Consider the following 21,623-nt stretch of genomic DNA (forward strand, 5'->3'; position numbering starts at 1 on the left):
CCCCATTCGGTCTGGTCAAACCGGATGAGTCTGATCGGTATGGATTGGGTTGACTGGATCATGTTATACCCGATCATGTCCAGCGCATTGGTTTGGATCATGTGTGGCTCACTTTGATGTTGGTGATTCACCAATCGATTGTGCGAGTTGATCTGCATCCTTATTAACTCGAATGACTGATTAGGGTTTGACAATTAACCATACCCTAAGTCACTTGGAAGTCTCACACGGAGGAGGGTTGAGGGATCATAGAAACACACTAACCCATTATGGTAAAGATTCAATGAGAGAGTAGCAATATTCATTTTCTATTTTCTACAGCACAATATGTAGCTTGGTACACCATTGGGTGTCAACTTAATCAACCGGTTGGGTTCAACCGATTCTTGATTATGTAATCTATATGTGATATTTTATTAATAAGATCAACCTAATAGAGGCTATTGGGCAATTAAAGCTATTTACGATAATGATACATGGCCTTGGATTCTCTTACACATAAGGTTTTGGATGTTGGTGGTATACTTTAAATTTAAGGATTTTTATTAATTGTTCACAATGATAGAGACTTTTTTGAAAATTTCCCAAGGACATTTAATATCCACGCAAGTTAGTTTGAGTTCCCCCCATTTTCTTCACTTCCTCTTCCATAAGTGGTCACTGGATGTAGAGAAATTTGGATATCCGATGGTGGAGTTCACAGATAGAAGAGAAGATCTAGTTCTTTGAAGATTGTGTGGATATGTCTAGAGGCCAGGCATATGAATAGCTTTAAGATGGTCTCACGAGAAACTAAGAAATCATTGATTCAATAGATGCAAAGGTGATGTTTTGGGTTTTCTCTATTCTCTTGGTCTTCAGACCCATTCTCGATTGGATACTCCATTTCACAGTCGAGTTCGGTTCATGTTGATTCAAGCTCTGAAATAAAGGTGTTTATGTTCTTCTACCAAACTTTACCTGTTGTTTGGTAGAACCGTGCTTATAGGGTGATATTTGGGAAAAAAACTTGCTGTTTCCATAGTTGTAAAGATTTTTTAGTTAAGATAAAACTATAGATATTTCAGTATAATGTGAGAAAAAGGTTATGACATGCATTCAAATCTAGACTTGAAGTGTGATGATGCAAATATCAGGTCCTTTTCTATAGTGCAAGCCACTGTAACTATAAGGTCTTTTGATAGGTATCCGTTATAGAGATAGTAATCACCGGTGTATTTCCTTTTTTCTTTTTGTGTATCTACTCCACTTGATGCAACATTAGCATAAAAATGTTCCAGAGCTTGGCTTTGAATCCATAAAGCTTGGATATATTAGTAGAGGATTTATTTTGAGTCCATATAAACAACCACTTCATCCCTGATTCCACTAGCACAAGATAAATCTCTTAGAATGAAGCAAAAATAAATAGACAAAATTTATCAGAAAAGAAGTATTTAATGTGCTATAAAATTTTTATTAGGGCCTTATATAGGCCTCAAAGAATAGAAGGGAATAAAAAATAATGAAAAAATGTGACACCATCAGTATGTGATATCCAAAATATGATCTTGATTCTTGAAAAGATCCATTAGTAGAGCTGGAAATCTTGAAAATGACAAAAATATACTTCTATACCATGACATAAATGACATGGCACCAAAATGAATCTTCTCTATTAGGTTTTCATTCAGGAATGAAGTCTTAACATCCATTTTAAAGATTTCATAATCATGTATTTTTATTTGGTTGTAAAGAATTATGATTGAAATTATTATGACAACCAATGAAAAGTTTTCATTGTAGTCAACTCCTTATCTTTCTCCACCAACCTTTCCTTGAAAGTGTCAATTTATTCATTAGAAAAAATCCATAAGCACCATGAAGAATTCTCATGTACCTTATCATGGCATATGGTAAGAAGGTTTCAAAATAATCGTTTCCTGCATTTTAGGATAACTTGTCTCCATCAACATTGCCTAGAAAGTGCAAATTTGTCTAATGGCACTCATATTTAATTTAAATATCAACTAAATTATGATGGAGATAAGTTAGCTTATGAAGTCTGAGACTTTACCCTAGGGAGGTTCTATGAAGTCCTAATCTTAATCTATGTCTGTGGACTGAATTTCAGATTCCATTAATTGTCACAAATTTCCAGAGTGTGAATCTTGAATAGGTTCATTGTTGGTCAAAGGATCATTGTGATAATCATTAAGAAAATTTGCAATTATGGAATCATGATTCCACAATGACAGATCATTAATGACACTTGTCTTAATTTTGTATCTGCATGGTTGACATGGGCCGGTGAAACAAATACTGGATTTAAATTTCAATGAATATGGTTCGCAGATAAATAAAGATAAAATTAACCATTTTAAAAAGGTCAAAAATTGTGGTGGCACACGTGGTGCGCATGTGTATCACCAGAACTGAATTATAAAAGGAGAATGAAACTGACGTGTCATGTGAAAATGCATCATCATGCTGATGTATTGCATACATCCGCCACCGAATGGAGTAAATCTCCACGTGGTGTCTTACCGGTAGGTAAGACCCATGCTTATTTATGGTCAAAAATACTGTTCGGTGTGTCCGTGTGTTTCCTTTTAATAGCCCCTGAAACGGGCATGAAGGGGGAATGATTTGTGGAACATTTCTAGTATTTCTTCTCTAGTGTTCTTCTCTCTTTCAACCTAGCGTTTCCGGCTCCCCCCCTCTGGACTTGGCAGTGCTACTCATCTTGCTGAGGACTTCCCTCGGAGCACACATGTACTCTTCTCCTCCTAGCGTTAGCTGCCGGTGCTGTTTCTTTCCTTCGGATTCGGTGGTTGTCCGTCCTCTAGTGATAGTCAATATCGAGCATTGTCCACATGATTTCAAGTTATAAGGCTGTGTCGAATAACCAAAGCTGGTCAACCCTGTCAACGCCAGATTTCAGCCATATCCAAATGACTGATCCCTTCAAGAGGTATTCCTGCCTCCTTATGGTCAGCTGTTGTTTACGTCACATGCCATGCAACCGCTGGGAATATTTTCCTCTTTCTGACGTAAATGGCATGTGTCACCATGTCATTCAATAGAAAATAGACAAAAAATGAATTAATAGAAAAGTGATTTTTTTTCTTCTTCCTCCATTTAGGGGCACATGGTGTTCTAAGACCAACCAGTCATAAAAGATGAGGCAATTTCACCCATGATTAAATGAATGATGAATGGATATATAATGACCGAGATTTCTCCAACTTCGAAGCCTGATATCTGATGATCCAAAATGCTGATTGAGCTGAAACTTTGAGGGTCACTTTGTCTTTACCTCCTCTTCCATCAGTGCGCTCTGCTCTATAACCAAATGTCCTTATAAAAATCATCCTTCAACTTGCTTCCTACAATTGTGGGCTGATTGAAAGCTAGTGAGTTTCTGAGATCCATCAAGCTTATTCTTAGTGTCTTGAGTGTGTGAGAAGAGTCAATAGAGAATAGGGGGAGCGTAACTGCATTATAAGTTGTGATGATCATGGAAAAGCGTAAGGATATCCAGTAAGTATCCTCTCCTTACAACAATTCTATTCAGGAAGTATCAGCTTAGATTGATTACACAGTTACGTTCCACCATCGCATTTTGTTAGCATACCTTCCAATTACATCCTATCATTTTCAGGTTGATGTCTCATCATCATCTTACTTGTCATTCCCCTCCTAGGACTTGATCTTTAGGTCGCTCTTGTGCATTCTTCTTTTTATTGTTACTTCATCCTTTGCTTTCGTTCTTTCTTTTTATTGTTACTTCACTATTTTCTATAGTCATTTCATTTTCTCATCGCTCGACTTTGTATTTTATACATATCTTATCTCATCTCACTAATTACTATTTTAAAAGAATAAATTCTTAATTATTATTCCATGTAGAGCTGATCCGTACTCACCACTCGCTAAATTTACTTAAGTGGGCACAGGTTTATACTTTTATTGGTTAAACTGAAAAACACCATCGCTAAATTAAAAACCTATTTTTTTAGCTTATCATGTATCAGTCATATTTTCAGGATTACTAGACCTGCTCGGTTTTTTTTCATATCTGAATGGGTTCACATATTGAATCCTCAACTGATGAGGTCGTGTTTCTACTTAGGTCAATAACTGTTTATGACTACTATATTGACACTTCTTTCTCGTAAAATAAACTTGTCTTTCATGAAGATGCTTATTTAGGAAACAAGCACATTTTTGCTCATCAAGGTGGTAAAATCAGTATCCAAACATCTCTTTTGGATACCCACTAAACCTACGAATATTAGTCTTTCAATCCAGCTTAAATGTGTCATGTTTATTTTTTGGGCTATATGGATCACAATTAAATCAAATGCAATTGTAAATTTGGATTTATGACCTTTGCATATTTTATACAAATATATTAAAAAATGTCTTAGGTAGCATTTTAAATATATATGCATTTGCTTAAATCACAAATCCTCAAATGAGCATTGTAAATCTTGAGAAGCACATGTCCAACAAGGTGTGATTCCTTCTATCTCATACAACATCCATCTTAGACATATATTGGGGGGGTGGGGAGGTCAGAATAGCAATATATACTTCAGTTTATTTATGATTACAATATACAAATCAAATTTTCTGAATTCCTAAATCAATTATTGTTATCCTTGATTTAAAAAAAGGGATTAAAATTTTTCATGGTTGGGTTTCATACTACATTATTCAACTCTTCGATTTTATTAAAGACTTGAGAGTTTTACTTTATTAATTACACCCATCTAAATATAGTGAGTTCATCCACGGAAGTAATGAAGTACATATAGCTACCTTTTTCATGGGCAGAATAGGATTTCATACATCAAAATGCTTCAGATCCAAAATGTATTTGTCATATTCTCCAGTTCCTGAAAATGGAGATTTGAGTATTTAACTTCTAAGATAGGACTCATGGGTTCCATATGATTCAACATCAAATGCAGCTGTTTACCCTTTGGAAATCTTCCTTTGACAATATGCCCCATCCTATAAAGGTCTACCTGACTCACAATTCTTTCTCTTCTAAAGAGACACATAAACTTGCAGACAATATTAAGAAACATCCAATATATATATTCAAACTAGTGTCAGTAAATATCCAAGCTATTCAAAACTTGAAAAGGAAATAATTGTATTTATTATGCTACGAACACAATAAGCATCTCTAAAGATAATAAGTGAAGGGAAACGAGAGGTTCAATGTATAACATTGATCATCATAACCTTCTGAATTTTCCTAGCCTGAAATCCACCTCCTATTTTCTGCAGGTTTTGTATACTTGTTTGAAACTGGAACATATTCATGGTTTGAGTTTATTTTAGGTGTCTCAATTGGGTGCTATTTTTAGTTTCAATTCTAGTGATATTTTTCCATAATGAAAGGATTCAACTTATTTTTAGGACTCCTTTTTGTAGTAGAACTACCTTAATGTTTTGTTTCATTTGCTTTCTCAAAAAACGTGATACGCCTGTCTCTTCTTGTCGGTCATACAAATTATTGTCTTCTGTCTTCCTTCTTAAGGTCCCCTTTAACAATCTTGAATCTGTAAAGCTGTCCATCTAGATGGACCTAAATATTGTTCATGTGAATATTATTAAACTATGAATAGATTGATTAAATGGGTTAGTGCTCACTTTAACAGAGAACTATTATCTAACCGTAATTGACCTCTTAGTCTATTCAATCATTCTCAGTTTATGATCTTATACTTAAGATTCCTTGACCATGTGAGCTCTAAATAGACTACTGGATGTGGTATATTTCTTATTATCTTGATTGAATTATTTATAGCCTAAAATTGCACCTTAGACTTTAGACACCAAAGACATCTTGTACATGGAATGTTATGTGCTAACCATGACCTATGAGTCTTGATCATGAGATTATGAGGTTTTAGCTTAAATGCAGCAATTAGACCAAATATGTGTTTGTATGGTAAATAGAGGATTGTCCACCTGATGTAGAAAAATTCTGTACTTAATTGTACTAGAGTTGTAATTTTAATTTGCCTCAAACCAAATAATTTTTTTAAAAAATAGAAACTCACTCAGACATATAGTAAAAACAAGGTCATATCTACAGGGACTGGCCTTTAAATGTAATTGGGATATTTATGCTCGCTCCACACCTAAAATGCTGATAAACAATCCACTTTATATATAAAACCCCGGTGGCATCTAGGGCACGACCGGATCAGTTTACAGGCATATCCGCAGGGTTGGACGTACCCGTCACCATGTTTTTGCCAATAAAAAAAGATGTAAATTTAAGGGTTAATATCATGGTACAGCCCAAACCACGTTGAAAGTCTGCGGTCTAACCTTAGCTTTTTTTTTGGTACGGTATATCCCAAACTCACTAAGTCGTCTGCCATATATCCTGGTGATGACGTGGAGTCCATCGTGGCTGCCAGGTGGATCTCCGGCCAGATTTTGACCTTGCGGAACCCACTTGGCAGTCACGCTGGATTCCACATCATCACCGGGATATGTCGACCTACCAAGGGTTTTTCGATAAGAGAGAGAGGGGCATTCTAGAGAGAGAGAGAGGCGGCCTTGAGAGAGAGAAAGAAAGAGAGGTTATAGAGAGAGAAAGAGAGGTGTTCTAGAGAGAGAGGCATTTTGTAGAGAGAGAAAGGGAGAGAGAGGCGCTCTAGAAAGACCCAACCTCTCTCTCTAGAAAGAGAGGTGTTCTAGAGAGAGAGGCATTTTGTAGAGAGAGAAAGGGAGAGAGAGGCACTCTAGAGAGACCCGACCTCTCTCTCTAGGAAGAGAGGTGTTCTAGAGAGAGAGGCATTTTGTAGAGAGAGAAAGGGAGAGAGAGACGCTCTAGAGAGACTCGACCTCTCTCTCTCTCTCTAGAAAGAGAGGTGTTCTAGAGAGAGAGGCATTTTGTAGAGAGAGAAAGGGAGAGAGAGGCGCTCTAGAGAGACCCGACCTCTCTCTCGCTAGAAAGAGAGGTGTTCTAGAGAGAGAGGCATTTTGCTGGACTTCAGTTGGGTCTCTCTCCCTTTCTCTCTCTACAAAATGCCTCTCTCTCTATAACACCTCTCTTTCTCTCTCTATAACCTCTCTCTCCTTCTCTCTCTAGGCCGCCTCTCTCTCTCTCTAGAATGCCCCTCTCTCTCTTATCGAAAAACCCTCGGCAGGTCGACATATCCGGTGATGACGTGGAATCCAGCGTGACTGCCAGGTGGGTTCCGCCAGGTCAAAATCTGGCCAGAAATCCACCTGAAAGCCACCACGATGGACTCTACGTCATCACCAGGATATATCGTAGACGACTTAGTGAGTTTGGGATATACCGTACCAAAAAAAAGCTAAGGTTAGATCACAGACTTTCCACCTGGTTTGGGCTGTACCGTGATATTAACCCTAAATTTAATAATTCAGTTAGTTAATGAGGATTAATAACAGGGACAAAAATAGTGAATATAGCAGGAGATAAGTAATTATTAAATAGGGAGTAGTATCTAATGGATTAGAGAATTTAAGGTAATATTAAATAATAATGAATAGTAATCAATACGAGAGAGAACTAGTGAAAGAGAAAATATAATATATTATTTATATCTTTTTGTAGACACTAGATGTAATAAAAAAGTGATAGAATTTAAATGGATTCATCGTATTAGAGCTATAGGTCATGTTAAAGTAGGCAGTGAAAGAAGTCTAGAAGATTAGTAAGGTAGATTGAATGATGAAGTACTATTATTATGAAATAGAAATAATGATGATGTATATTAAGATTTTAATTAGGTAGGGAATAAGGGGTTATAGTAAAAAGATTAAAGTAGGTAGTTTATAGAGGTATTTAGTTTAGTATTATAAAAATAGAGAGAAGAAGTATTATAAAGATAGGAGAAAGTGAGTATTATAAGTTGAGTGATGGATTAGAGTAGATGAAAAGATGTATATGTACGCTTAGATTTTAAGAATAGTAAATATAAGTAGAAGTATAGGGATTATTTAATTAGTAAGAGAATTAAGTAGATTGGTAAGAAGGATATCTAAGATGATGAAGTTAACTAGATAGATGGAGGAATTAATTTTTTTTAGTTTAGAAAAGCTTAAGTAGAAGGGATAATAATAAAAGGAGAAGGAAATTGGTCTGTATGTATATATATAGATAAATATATGTATAGATCTGGATTTTTTGAGTTTAAGGAGGAGATGTGTCATCTAATTTAGAAGATAATTAAGGGATTAATTAGGTCATAGAGAGAAAGAAAGAAGGAATATAGAGGTTAAGAATATTTAGTAGATGAATATTACGATGTTCTTACGATTTTATATTTATAATTATCCTAGGTAGATAATAATATATATTATATAGGAAATATATTTAAGAAATATATTTTTAGTATTTTTTAATAGAAGAAAATCACAAGAAATTTGGGTGTTTTTTGTTTATACGATGCATGTGTTCGATAGAATGCCTAAATGAGGCCGCAAGACAGAAGTGAGTTTTACAGGATTTATTTATGTTTTTTATAAAGAAAAAATAGTAAGAACTTAGATAAATTGATAGATATCTTCGAATGCACTCTAGGTGCTCGAAGAAAAGACTCAATTAATTCACGATATTGAGTTTTTGAACTTGATGAGTGATCAAACAAAATTGAATCTAATCGATAGTGTTCTACTACTAAATATCATGAAGATCAAGCATGAAGAAGTATTGGATCCACCATTATTGGGTGGATCCAAGAAGTATTGGGTGACCAAGAGTAGGATCGTCAACTACCTCCCCTGAATGTCACTGCCTTCCTTCCTACCTCCAGTTGTACCCCCACCTCGTGTCTGACAACTCCTCCATCGTCAACCTTACCAATTGTTACCCCCTCCTCGCCTCCTACAAGGCCTTCATCATCAACCCCACTAGTTTTACCTCCTTCGACACCTCCTGCGACTCCTCCATTATCAACTCCACCTCATGAACCTCCTTCAGCCCCTTGCACAACTCCTTCATCATCTGCACCGCCTTCTGTACCCCCTTCGACACCTCCTGTAACTCCTCTATTATCAACTCCACCTATTGAACCTCCTTCCGCCTCTCCCGCAACTCCTCCATTATAAACACCACGATTTGTACCCCCAACCTCCCCTCCTACGTCTCCTCCATTATGAACTCCACCAGTTGAACCTCCTTCTGCTCTGCCAGCAACTCCTCCATTATAAACAGCACCATTTGTACCCCCAACCTCGGCTTCTGTAACTCCTCCATCATCAACCCAAACTAGTTGTGTCCCCTTCCTCGCCTCCTACAATGCCTCCATCATCAACCATAGCCGGTGTACTTCCTTCGTCACCACTTGCATCTCCTCCATTGTCAACTTGACCTGTTGTACCCCCTTCTTCCCCTCTTGCAACTCCTTCATCATGAACTCCCCCAGGCACTCATCCATCGTCAACTTCACCAGCCCTAGCCCCTACTTCTCTCCCATCCATTTGTCATCAGGGCCACTGATAAGCCTAAAAATGTGTATAAATATGTGGTTAATTTGGCGTTTAGACTTATACAATAAAATTTATAAATACCCATAATCACTAAATATAGGATATAGAGCAAGCAAGGGGTCGAACCACAGGGAAGTAGTAAGCAAGAATTTTATCCAATTTATAATGAATTAACTTAATGATGAATTAATTTTGCAATTAATAAACCTTAATTATACTTAATAATGTTTTTAATTAATCAAAATTAAGTAAAAACTTAATTTTGATTTTAAATATTTCGGTCAAAAATCTCAAGATAGAATTATTTCAATTATAAGATCAGATTAATTCAGATTATTAATTTCCCAATTATTATAAAATTTTAAGAAAATTTTTATGAATTAAAATTGGGAATTTAATAATCAAGAAAGGGATTTTGAAATTGGAGTTCAAGATGGATGAATTTATGGCTAAAATTTTATATTTAGGGTTTTTATATATTGAATTAATTTTCCAAACAATAAAATTTGAAATATAGAGAGAGGAACTAGACGAATTAATCTAGAGAAAGAAAGTGAAGAATTTGGGGAAAATATGAAATCCGACCCTAAATTAAAAATCTAAAAATTCAGAATTGTTCCAAATCTATCTAAAACTAAGGATTAATAATCATATCTCGAATCAGACTCAAAATCCAATGGTAATTTCATCAAAAAAAAACTTCTAGGGCATGTACATTTCGCCCATGCCAAGGCATTTTAGAATCTCTCAAGAAGAAGTTTAAATTACAAATCAGAAACTTACAAATTTGAATGCAGAATCCAGAACTGTCGACTTCCAAAGCAACTGTGTCCTTCCTAGCCAAATCTTTGGGGAGAGCTTAAAAAAGTAAAATTTGCTCTTTTCTAGACCTCTATTTAAAGGTCCAACCGTCTGGATTGTAGAGGGAGAAAAGACAAACATGCCCTCAAAATTTCAGCTCAATCGGACGGCTAGATTTGCAGATATCGCAGATTTACTGGTGTTTAATAGTGGTCGTTGAATCATTTAATTATTTAAGAAAATCTGATTTTTCATATTGGCTGACAGCTCTTCTTCCTTGTTTTTGCCACCTTGGATCTCGTTCTTCCACGTGTTTGAGCATTTCCACAAGGCCAATCATTGAATGATGGATGCTCCTTTTGAATGGCTAAAAAGAAGCCACGTCATCCTCGTTAACGCCTACAAAAATAAAAAATAATAAACGAGGTGAGCTTACCGCCCTTTTATTTAAAATACGCGGCGTTGATTTCCGTGTGCATTTAATGCACGCGGCGAATCGACGGCGCATAAATTAAATAAAACGACTTTAAAATATACGTGCGTCGGTGGCCACATGCATTTAATGCACGCGGCTAACCGACCATGTACGAGGTAGACTCTCATTTAATAAATGCACGTGGAGATCGATTCTCCTTGTGCATTTATTTCACAAAAAGTAACTAAATAAAACATAAATTCTTTCCTTTACCTCGCTGGCTGTGCCACGCTGTCTGTAGAGCAATCATTTGCTCATTATGGCATTGTGATGCCATAATGAGCCAATAATGCGCTTTTTTCTCTCTCTCTCTTAATTATTTTAATAATATGCACCATTCATTCGCCCGAATTTTGGGCGAATGACGTGGATGCCACTTAATATATATATAAATATATTTAAAATGCCAAATAAATAGAATATGTATTATTTAAATACAAAAAAATCATTTCTTAACTAAATATTGGCCAGAAAATTATATAAAATATGGAAAAATTCTAATAAAGACCTTATCAACCTTTAGCCAAGTATTTAAGGCCTTGTATAAAATATTTCTTCAATGAAATAAGGTTAAATACCATGTAAAAAATGATAAAAATTAGAAATAATAGTAAAATCAAAGTGTAAGTCATTTATCTTCATTTTCATATGATAACATGAAAATATGGTCATTAAAACACATAAATATAATGTAAAATTCGTCAATTAATCATGTTAATTTGCAAGTTATCATATCCCCCCACTTAAATCATTGCTAGTCTCTTAGTAATGTACCATTATTACTTTAGATTACTTCTGCATCCATCAATCCTCATTCATCTGCATGAAGTGTTAGAATTATCAATAACATGCTCAAACGGAACTCCCCTCGACAATTTGGATTCCACCTTGTCAAGAATATGGGTACCATCCCTCTTGGTTTTGGGTAGAGCTAATGAAATGAGATAGAAAGATGTACTTCTCTCCAGATCCAAAAGGTTCCTCACTGCACTCTTCAAGTGGTGGACCTCTCGCCTCTCATATCAAGGTCACTCTCTTCCAGGTAGTGGCTACTTTATGTTAAAATTCTCCACTAAGTTTCCTCCTACTATAAGATAAAAGCTAGACATTCTCCGCCTCCCGGTTAGCACAGAATGGCATGGGTAGAGAATAAGAGCGAACGAAAGATAGAATGCTCAAAAGGGAAGAGATGGATTTCAAATGAAAGGTTTCATCAACGATATATCATTTCAGGTTGCCTTCTCCCAAGACTTAGACGAATGAGAAAGAAATAGAAAGAAAGAAATCATGTGTGATGCCCTCACTAGATTCAATAACTTGAAACAAAATTAATGTACTAACAATGCCTACCACAAAATCCCCACTTTTTTTTTTAATTCCCAGATTTTGCTTGAACTTGAGGACTTTCTCTCTCTCTTTTTTTTTGTAAGGGGTAAAGCACATACTAAAACATTGTGAAAGAGAAAAGAGAATAGAATTATCATTGACTCTAATGAGGGCATTATGTAAAATCATTGAAGAGAAGAAGAGGTAATAAGAAATTGAAGAGCAAAGTTAGACAAAAATGGTGATAGAGATGGGATAAAGGTGATCCCATGGAAAGGGAGATAGAATGGCTTGGGAGATGGCTACCATCCATGAAAGGCTGTTGGTTAGAGAAAGGTTCAAGAAAGTGGATAGGTATATGGCATATGGTATAACAAATGGAATTGCAAATGGAATGGCATATGGAATGGCATAGTGGAATGGCAAGGTAGATGAAGAATCAAGAAAAGGAAATTATGTGCTTAAAGACTTGGAGAAATGCCTATCTTCCACCCTAAAGTAAGATTGACTCAATGAAAGAATAAAAACATTCAAGTAGGATCGGCTCAGTGAATGGTGGCACGGTGGGGGTCCTCAATTCACTCAACTCTCTACCTTTTTGAGTCATAGTGCTTCATTCCTTTGATTTTCCTATCCCCTACACACCCACTAGATACCCTAGCCATTTGGAAATTGACTCCCACATTATCCAAAATCAAGGTTTGTTTTATTTTTGCATGATCCGCTATATAAAGCCAAACTTCCCTACACATGTAATTCGAATCATGGATTAAGAAGGTCTCCTAAAGGTGGGTTTTCAATTATAAATAAAATTTATATGACAAAAACCAAACAAAGGTTTGCAATCCTAAGCACATGAAATGTTCTCCCCCCCACTAAATTATGCAATGTCCTCAATGCATGGGAATGGATCACAAATATAATTCAGAAGTTCAGAATTGTAAACCTGCTTAGGTGGGATCTTTGAAGAACTTACTAATGGTGAGCCGACATCTCGTTATGTGTGCGAATTGTACTTCTTCTTCTTCTTCTTTATTCCTAGAAAAACTACAAAGTGAAAACAAAACAAAAAAATGAAAGCTAGGGAATTAGGTTAATTCCCATTATTTGAAAAATGAAAATGGAATAAAGAGAAAAGTTCTAGAATCCAAATCCTAAGTTGGTGCTTCCTGTTCGGTAGGTGCGATCAAGTTTAACAATATTGTTGTTGTGGGTTGTGATAAATTTTCTGCATCCACATACGGCTTTAATCGCATGCCATTTACTGTGAACTCCTTCCCTGTCTTAGGATAAAAAATTAAAACTGCTCCATTATCATATATGTCAGTAATTATAAATGGTCCATCCCATCTTGATTTTAACTTCCCTGAAAAAAGTTTCAGCCTCAAATTATAAAGCCATACCTTTTGATGTTTCTGAAAATGTTTGCGGTTAATGTTCTTGTCATGAAAATGCTTCATCCTGGCTTTATAAATTCATGAGTTTTCATAAGCTTCATTCCTCAGCTCCTGGAGTTCGTGCATCTGCAATAAATGTTGTTTTCCTGCTGCATCTAAAGAGAGATTAAGTTTTTTAATAGCCCAATACGCTCTATGTTCTATTTCCACCAGAAGATGACATGTTTTACCGAAAATAACCCTATAAGGAGACTTTCCTAATGGTGTTTTGTAAGCAGTTCTATATGCCCAAAGAACATCATATAACCTACTTGACCAATCTTTCCCATCAGGCCGAATAATCTTTTTAATAATCTTCTTAATCTCTCTATTTGAATTCTCAATTTGACCATTGACTTGCTGATGATATGGGGTAGTGATTCTATGTTGAACCCCATATTTTTTCAATATGGTCCTGAATTGAGAATTATTGAAATGACTTCCTCCATCGCTAATAATTGCTCTAGGACAACCAAACCTGCAAAATATATGTTGTTGAATGAATTTAAGGACTACTTTATGATCATTTGACCTAGTGGGGATTGCTTCAACCCATCTGGAAAGATAATCCACTCCCATCAAGATGTACTCATGTCCATCTAAATTTGGGAATGGTCCCATAAAATCAATTACCCATAGGTCAAAGATTTCCACTTCAATTCTGGGTTGTAGTGGCATTATATCATTCTTTTTTATATTTACCACATCTTGACACTTTAAAAAACTAGAGAAGAACTTAAAAGCATCCGAAAATAAGTTGGGCCAAAAAAATCCACAATTTAAAACTTTAAATGCAGTTAATTTTGGGGCGTAATGTCCACCACATAAAAAAGAATGACAAGCATCTAATATGCTCCATTGTTCTTCCTCGGGCACACATCTTCTGAACACATGGTAGACACCTAATTTAAAAATTTTAGGTTCATCATAGTAATAGTAATTAAGATCTTTATAAAACTTCTTTCTATCATTAACATCCCAATCATTAGGTAATAACCCTATGACAAGAAAATTTACAACATGAGCATACCATGGAAGTTTTTTACCTTGAATTTATAAAATATATTCATCAGGAAAATCATCATCGATAGGCATAGATAATTCTGTAGATAATCTAGAAAGATGATCTGCAACAGTATTATCTATTCCCCATTTATCCTTGATTTCTAAATCAAATTCTTGTAAAAGTAAGATCCACCGTATTAATCTAGGCTTTGTTTCTTTTTTATTTAATAAAAACTTTAAAGCTGCTTGATCTGAAAAAACAACTATTTTAATACCTAACAGATAAGAACGGAATTTTTCTAAGGCAAAAATAATAACAAGCAATTCTTTTTCGGTTGTTGAGTAATTTACCCGTGCTCCTCCTAGAGTTTTGCTTGCATAGTAGATGGTGAAGATTGATGTCTCATCATCCCACTTGGCTCTCCACTCAAAGGGGTAATATTTTGACGAATTTCAAACTAACTAATGATTAGTATTTTGGAAGTCTTAATATCTAATAGCTAATATTTGTATTATGGTATTTCCTCCCATTATTACCCTCGTTCGAATATAGCCGTTGTGTAGAATATGCAGGGACATTCTTGAGAACAGAAATTAGACCTAAAATAAATGGAATGAAAGAAAAGGGGTTGATCATCCCCGTCGTTGAAGAAAAAAAAAACAAGCAAGTGTACAAGAGCAGCAGCGAAATTGTCTGATCTGGGACGGTGAATCACAAGCGGAAGCTCAGCATGTGAAGCAAAGGATTGAATAGTTGTGGGTGTGCATCTGTCTTACTCAGAACAGAAACGGGTGCACTCTAAACCACAAGCTCTCTGATCTGATCAAATCTGTCGTGATTCTACATCTCATTGTTCTATCTTTTTCAAATCAAAGTTTTCAGAACTGATCTAACACGATTTAATATCTCATTGCTTTATCTCTTATAAATCGAGAATTCCTGAACTGATCAAACCTTGTTTTTATATCTTATCGCTCCATTGTTGTGAACCACAAACATTTCGAACTGATTAACTATTGCCTGTGGTTCATCTCATCTTGAATCCAAAATAACCTAAAATAACCATATATTCTTTGTTTTCTCGTCGTCCTAAGTATAAAGCGAAAAACGCCTGAACGAGTTGAACGAATTAAGTATTTCTGATCTATGCGATTTGGCATGAATTTTTGTTTTTGAAAAACTGCCCTTGTTTGATCGTGAATCTCTGAACATCAAAATCACAGAAAACTATCTATTGATTCAATCGTTTCTCAAACCAAGTAGGAACGTTTAAAATCTAATCTGAACTGAATGTGCAGCTATGACCTGAGCTTGTTTTACTGAAATCGATTTGCTAATATTACTCTGATTTGACTGTCCGGTTTTGATTGTTTAAATTGAGTATTTAATCTTGAATCAACCAGTTGTTGAGTTTGAATTGTCAATACGCCTTCTGAATTGAAAATTGACTAGCTGTTAAGATTTTATTGTGTTACTTTGGTGTTAAAGTTTCATTCAGATTTACATCTATATAATTAACATCTGCACTGAACATAAAGCTACTGTCATTTAAGTGACTAGGTATTGTTTCATTGACTATTGAGCGAGTGTTGATGAGAACTGAGGATTGATATTACCTACGAATCAAACTGTACAACTGATACGAGTTTTCCCAACTGAAAAATCATTTTGATAACGTGGTGAACATTTGAACATTAACATCATTCAGTTTCATTTGGGTAGTCGAGAAAGATCTTTAGTGCAGGAGGAATACACTCTATATGCTTCGAGCACCGGAGGGTGGACTGTGAAGTTATTAAGCAAGATTTCACAGGTTCGAATTTCATCTTACTATCCAGCAGTTCAATAGACTCTGCACACTCGTTTTTGGAGGTTTGATTGGGTGATAGACAGATCGTTGAAAAGAAACGTTTTGGAGGACAGAACCATCATCAAAGTACAAGTCTCGTTGAGCTGTGACCTAAAAGAAGTTGGTGGAACGAGTGATGTTGTGAAGGCTAAGGGGGCTTACGTCTACTCTCCATTTCAATTCTTAGTTAGGTGATATACGTGTATCCCTATTACCAAGCTGTTTTAGCTGGGGGGGTTAAAAAGACTTGGTTAGGGATTGATTAAAAAAGTCCGGCAGTCCTAAAAATAAAAATATTGTGTGTTACCCCTCGTGCCCCTTAAAGCCTAAACAGTCCTATAAAGCTCAGAACTATAGGGTAAAGAAGATCTTAAGCAAAGAAAAGAAAAAGGAGTCAAGAAGGGTAGAGCCTAATTCACCCCCCCCGTCTTAGGCTATCTCTAGAAACTTAAACTAACAGATGGCAACTGGCTTCTTGTCAATTCTTTGTCCTAAAATAGCTCCCACTGCACTGTTAGAGGCATGACACATGATTTCAAAAGGTTTACTCCAATCTCGAGCTTGTAAGACCGGTGCTTGAACTAAAGCCTCTTTAATCTGCAAGAAGGGTGCTTTAGCATTTTCATTAAAAACAAACAATGTATCTTTAGAAAGTAAATTAGTTAAAGGTTTAGAAATTATAGCAAAATCTTTGATAAATCTTCTGTAGAAGCCAGCATGCCCTAGAAATCCACTAAGTTGTTTTAGGGTTGTGGGCAGGGGGAGGTTATTGATAACCTCGACCTTGGCCCTATCCACACTTAGTCCATCCTTACTGATATGGTGCCCTAGGACAATTCCCTCCTCCACCATGAAGTGGGACTTCTCCCAACTTAGCACCAGATTGTTCTGTACACATATATACAACACCTTGGTTAAATTAGATAAACAACTATCAAATGATGAACCAAAGACTTAAAAATCATCCATAAAATTTCTAAGCAATCCACTACTGAATCAGAAAACATAGCAGTCATACATCTTTGAAAAGTAGCTGGTGCATTGTATAACCCAAAAGGCATCCTTTTAAATGCAAAAGTACCTACTGGACATGTAAACGTTATTTTTTCCTGGTCATTTTTTTTAATTTCAATTTGGTTATATCCCATCTAGAAAACAATAAAAGTTTTGACCTGAAAGTGTTTCAAGAATCTGATCAATGAATGGTAATGGATAATGATCTTTGTTTGTTATCGAGTTAAGCTTCCTGTAATCTATGCATACTCTCCAACTAGAAGCCACTCTAGTTTGAACTTCATCTCCATTTTCATCCTTTGTCACAGTTATTCCTGTTTTCTTAGGTACTACATGTATAACACTTACACATGGGCTATTTGAAATATCATATATGAAATCAGCTTTTAACCATTTCATGATTTCTTTCTTAACAACCTCCAACATGTGCGGATTGAGTCACCTTTGAGGTTGTCTTGTTGCTATAGAATTTTCTTCTAAGAAATTATATGCTCACAAATGTTTGGACTAATGCCCTTAATATCATCTATTGTCCACCCTATAGCAGATTTTTAAGTGGATAAAACATCTAAAAGCTCTAATTCTTGTTCAGAGGATAACAACAATGATATAATTATGGGAAAAGAATTACATGGTCCTAAATAAGCATACTTTAATGACGAAGGTAAAGGTTTAAGCTCAATTTCAGAATGCAATAAAATATTTGCTGGCATAGATGATTATTCATTCTCATTAGATTCACAAGGAAACTGAAGATTAAGCTTTAAGGGTATTTTTAACACAATATTTTGATGAATGTTCAAAGTGATGCATGTCTCAATATGGGTTGTGATCAAAGCACAATTGGCCCTCAGTGAAGTAGTTGACTGATTGTATGGAAAACTGAAATAAGAGCCTTAGATATATTAAATGTTATGCTGATATCTTTAGTTAAATATTATGTTAAACATATTTAAAAGTTTTATATTACTTCAGATCTCAAGTCCTTGGCATAACGGCTAGTTTTGCTCTTAACTCTTGAAAGGTATTTTGAATTGAAGGCAAAATTATAATTATAAATAACATCGAAATTAAAATGATTAATATTTTATATTGCTTAATCATAATCAAAGAATATGACTGATGGACTTTTGACAGATTACCATTATGCCCCTTTCAGATTTTCAAATCTATATATGCAGTTTTGAGCCCTAATCTCAATCCTCCTTCTCCTTGCCCTTTGAAAATCGCAGTCCAAAAGCTAGAGAGATCTTTCAAGTCTTGGAGAAATTTTCAAACAGTTTTTGAGCATTCTTTGAAGAGATCATTGTTTCTATCATCAATCCAAGTCCATAGAACTTGGAATCGTGGTTTTTGGTACAGGGTTTCTCAAGATTCGAAGAAAAGAAGGCTGGGATCCGAACTTCGCACATCTTCAACCCTGTGATAAGTTTATAATTCTTAGCATATTTTTTATCCCGATTTTGAGCTTTTGATAAACATATGAATTGTTCCTAACATCCATACAAAACCAAAGAAATTTGAATCACATCATTTGGTTGAGTTTTGAATGATTTATAGGGATTTTAAGTTGAACACGGGGGGAATTGAGCAGTGAACAAAGGACGTTGAAAGATTGATATTTGGAGATTTCTCTGATTCACTTTTCAAATATCTTGTGTGTGATAATATTTGTGTGAAATTGTCTTACAAAACCATTTCAGGTAGAATCATTGCATTTGGTGCAGGATTGAAAAAGATATCGGCGTTTGAAGCATCAAAGGTCAAACGCAAATTAAGACTTTTATCCAATGAAAAACATGGAGGAGAAAAGGTTAGAAGAAAGAACGACCACAAACAAGGAGGTATTATTGAATGGAAGTCATAGTTAGATTTATGAATATTTATCTCAATATAATTTTGATATAAAAGTTTTTTGTTGAAGTACTTAACATTGATCATTGCCTTGGATACTATTTTGAGTAGCCATAAATACTAAGTGTTGTGGAGGAGAATACATCATTCATAAATATTCTGTTATTGCTAGATCTCTGTGATCACTCAGGTAAAGGATTTGCAGGCCATAAGAAGAATGCTTTGGGGGGTAAGTTGAAGTAGATTAAGTAGTGTCATTCCGTGGAAGCCTTTGAGGGTTGAGGACGACAAAGCTTCATCGACTTTTTCTTTTTCTTGGTATCCTTGTTCAGCCTTATTTCCAAGTGATTTGCTTGGGGGGCATTCACACAAACTTGGTTAGGGCACATCATTACCTCAGGACAGATACCCCCGAACATCATTAAGGATTAGCCTAAGCTGTATACAAAAAATAATTGTCTTCCATTTCCTCTACCTCATTTCTTAAGTAGAAAAATCCTAGGCAAATAAAAATAAAAATAAAATATAAATATAGAACCTAATTCAACCCCCCCCCCTTAGGTTGTTCCTTGGCCACCTAAACTAACAAAAATAAATCATAGGAGCACGGATCAAAATCAAGATTGTCATTTTCTACCAACCCTAGAAAACAAACATCCTCAAAATTTTCATTAATTTTGAGATAGATAATTTAACTTTTTCATCTCATAATTTGAGTTCCACAGTACCTTTATCCCAAACCGTTGTGGCTTTCGCCGTAACTAGAAATGGTCTACCAAAAATAATAGGTGCATGGCTAAGATTTCCTGTTATTTTCATATCTGCTACTATGAAATCAAAATAAAATTTACAGTTATCTACTTTTACAATAACATCTTCTAATTTTCCATAAGTTGCCTAATTGATCCATCGGCTAATTGTGATTCAAGAAAATAGGTTCAAGTTCACCAAATTTAAATTTGTCATACAAAGCTTTAGGCATTATGTTAACACTAGCACCTGAATCAAGAAGTGATTTGCTGAAAACCATTCCTCCTATTTCACATTTAATGAGAGGAGCCCCCGAATCTCTTCTTTTTCTAGGAATATCATTCAATAGAATTGAACTAATATTTCAGAAAGTTGTACTCTTTTCTGTTTCCTAGAAGGGGTGCACAATTCCTTCACATATTTTGCATAAGAAGGAATGTTTTGTATTGCCTCAGTAAGGGGAATAGTTATGGTTGCATTTCAAAATATTTCAAGCAAACGAGAATTTTCTGGTTTTTTTCCTTGTCATATTTAATGCACTAGGAAATGAAATTGGTGGTCTATAATCAACTGGATTAGGGTCTACCAACTTTGGATGCCTTTCTTCATCCTGGCAACCCTCATTTTGTTGATCATTTTCCATCTCTCCATTTTCTTTATTATTAGCTTCATGCATTTCTACACCTTTTTCATGAGGATCTAGTAAAACTTTTCCACTTCTAAGTTTTGAAATTGCATGCACTTGCTCATCATTATTTTCACTAGTGCAAGATTCATTTATATTTTCAGAAGATACAAAACATGATGATTCTAAATTCCTATCTACACACAACATAATATTCTTTGGATTAATATTAGGCTGAGTAGGCTGAACAATATTAGGATTAATATTAGGATGATTAATATTAGGCTGAACAAAAAACCTCCAGGCCAAGGGGTTGCATAGATTTACTTTCCAATAGACAGTTTGGATGATACTAACAAATGTCCTTTGAGGACCAGCAATACAAGTTGTAAACTTTTGGATTCAACCACTAAATATAAGTTACTGGATCCAACCATGTTAATTTTATTAACTGAAAACATTAAGGATTTCTAAGTTGTCAATTAACATCTGTCAATTAATTATGATGTGCCAGCAGTACAAAGTTGTTAAAAGGCGCAATGGACTTGGAACCAATCTTTGAATATTCATCATCCTATCCTAAAACACCTCTCAAAGGCTTCACTTCCCAAAATTTCATTAACTCTTGTACTTTTCAACACTGCTGTAATTTGTGCCATAGAATGAAATCACTATATCATTTAAAATAAAATTTGAATTTCTACATATCAGAAACCAAATTTTCTAGTTTCATGTCATTTGCTAAAAAGTAAAAGTAACTATTGACCGTTGAAACATTTAAGAGTGGGGTTGCGCCGCTCCCTCTGTTATCACCAATTCCCCATTAGTGAAGTTGATTACTCATCCTGATGGATATATGTTGTGTAAATCTAAGTATTTCCTGTCTTTACTTCAACATTCTCATATGGAACATAGAAACCATTATCAACTCTGATGTCTTTTTATCCATCATCTATTGATAACACTCACACAATTGATGATATTGATTATAGACAAATTGTCGTTTCTTTTCA

Source organism: Wolffia australiana, chromosome 1 (assembly GCF_029677425.1).
Source record: "Wolffia australiana isolate 7733 chromosome 1, ASM2967742v1".
NCBI lineage: Eukaryota > Viridiplantae > Streptophyta > Magnoliopsida > Alismatales > Araceae > Wolffia > Wolffia australiana.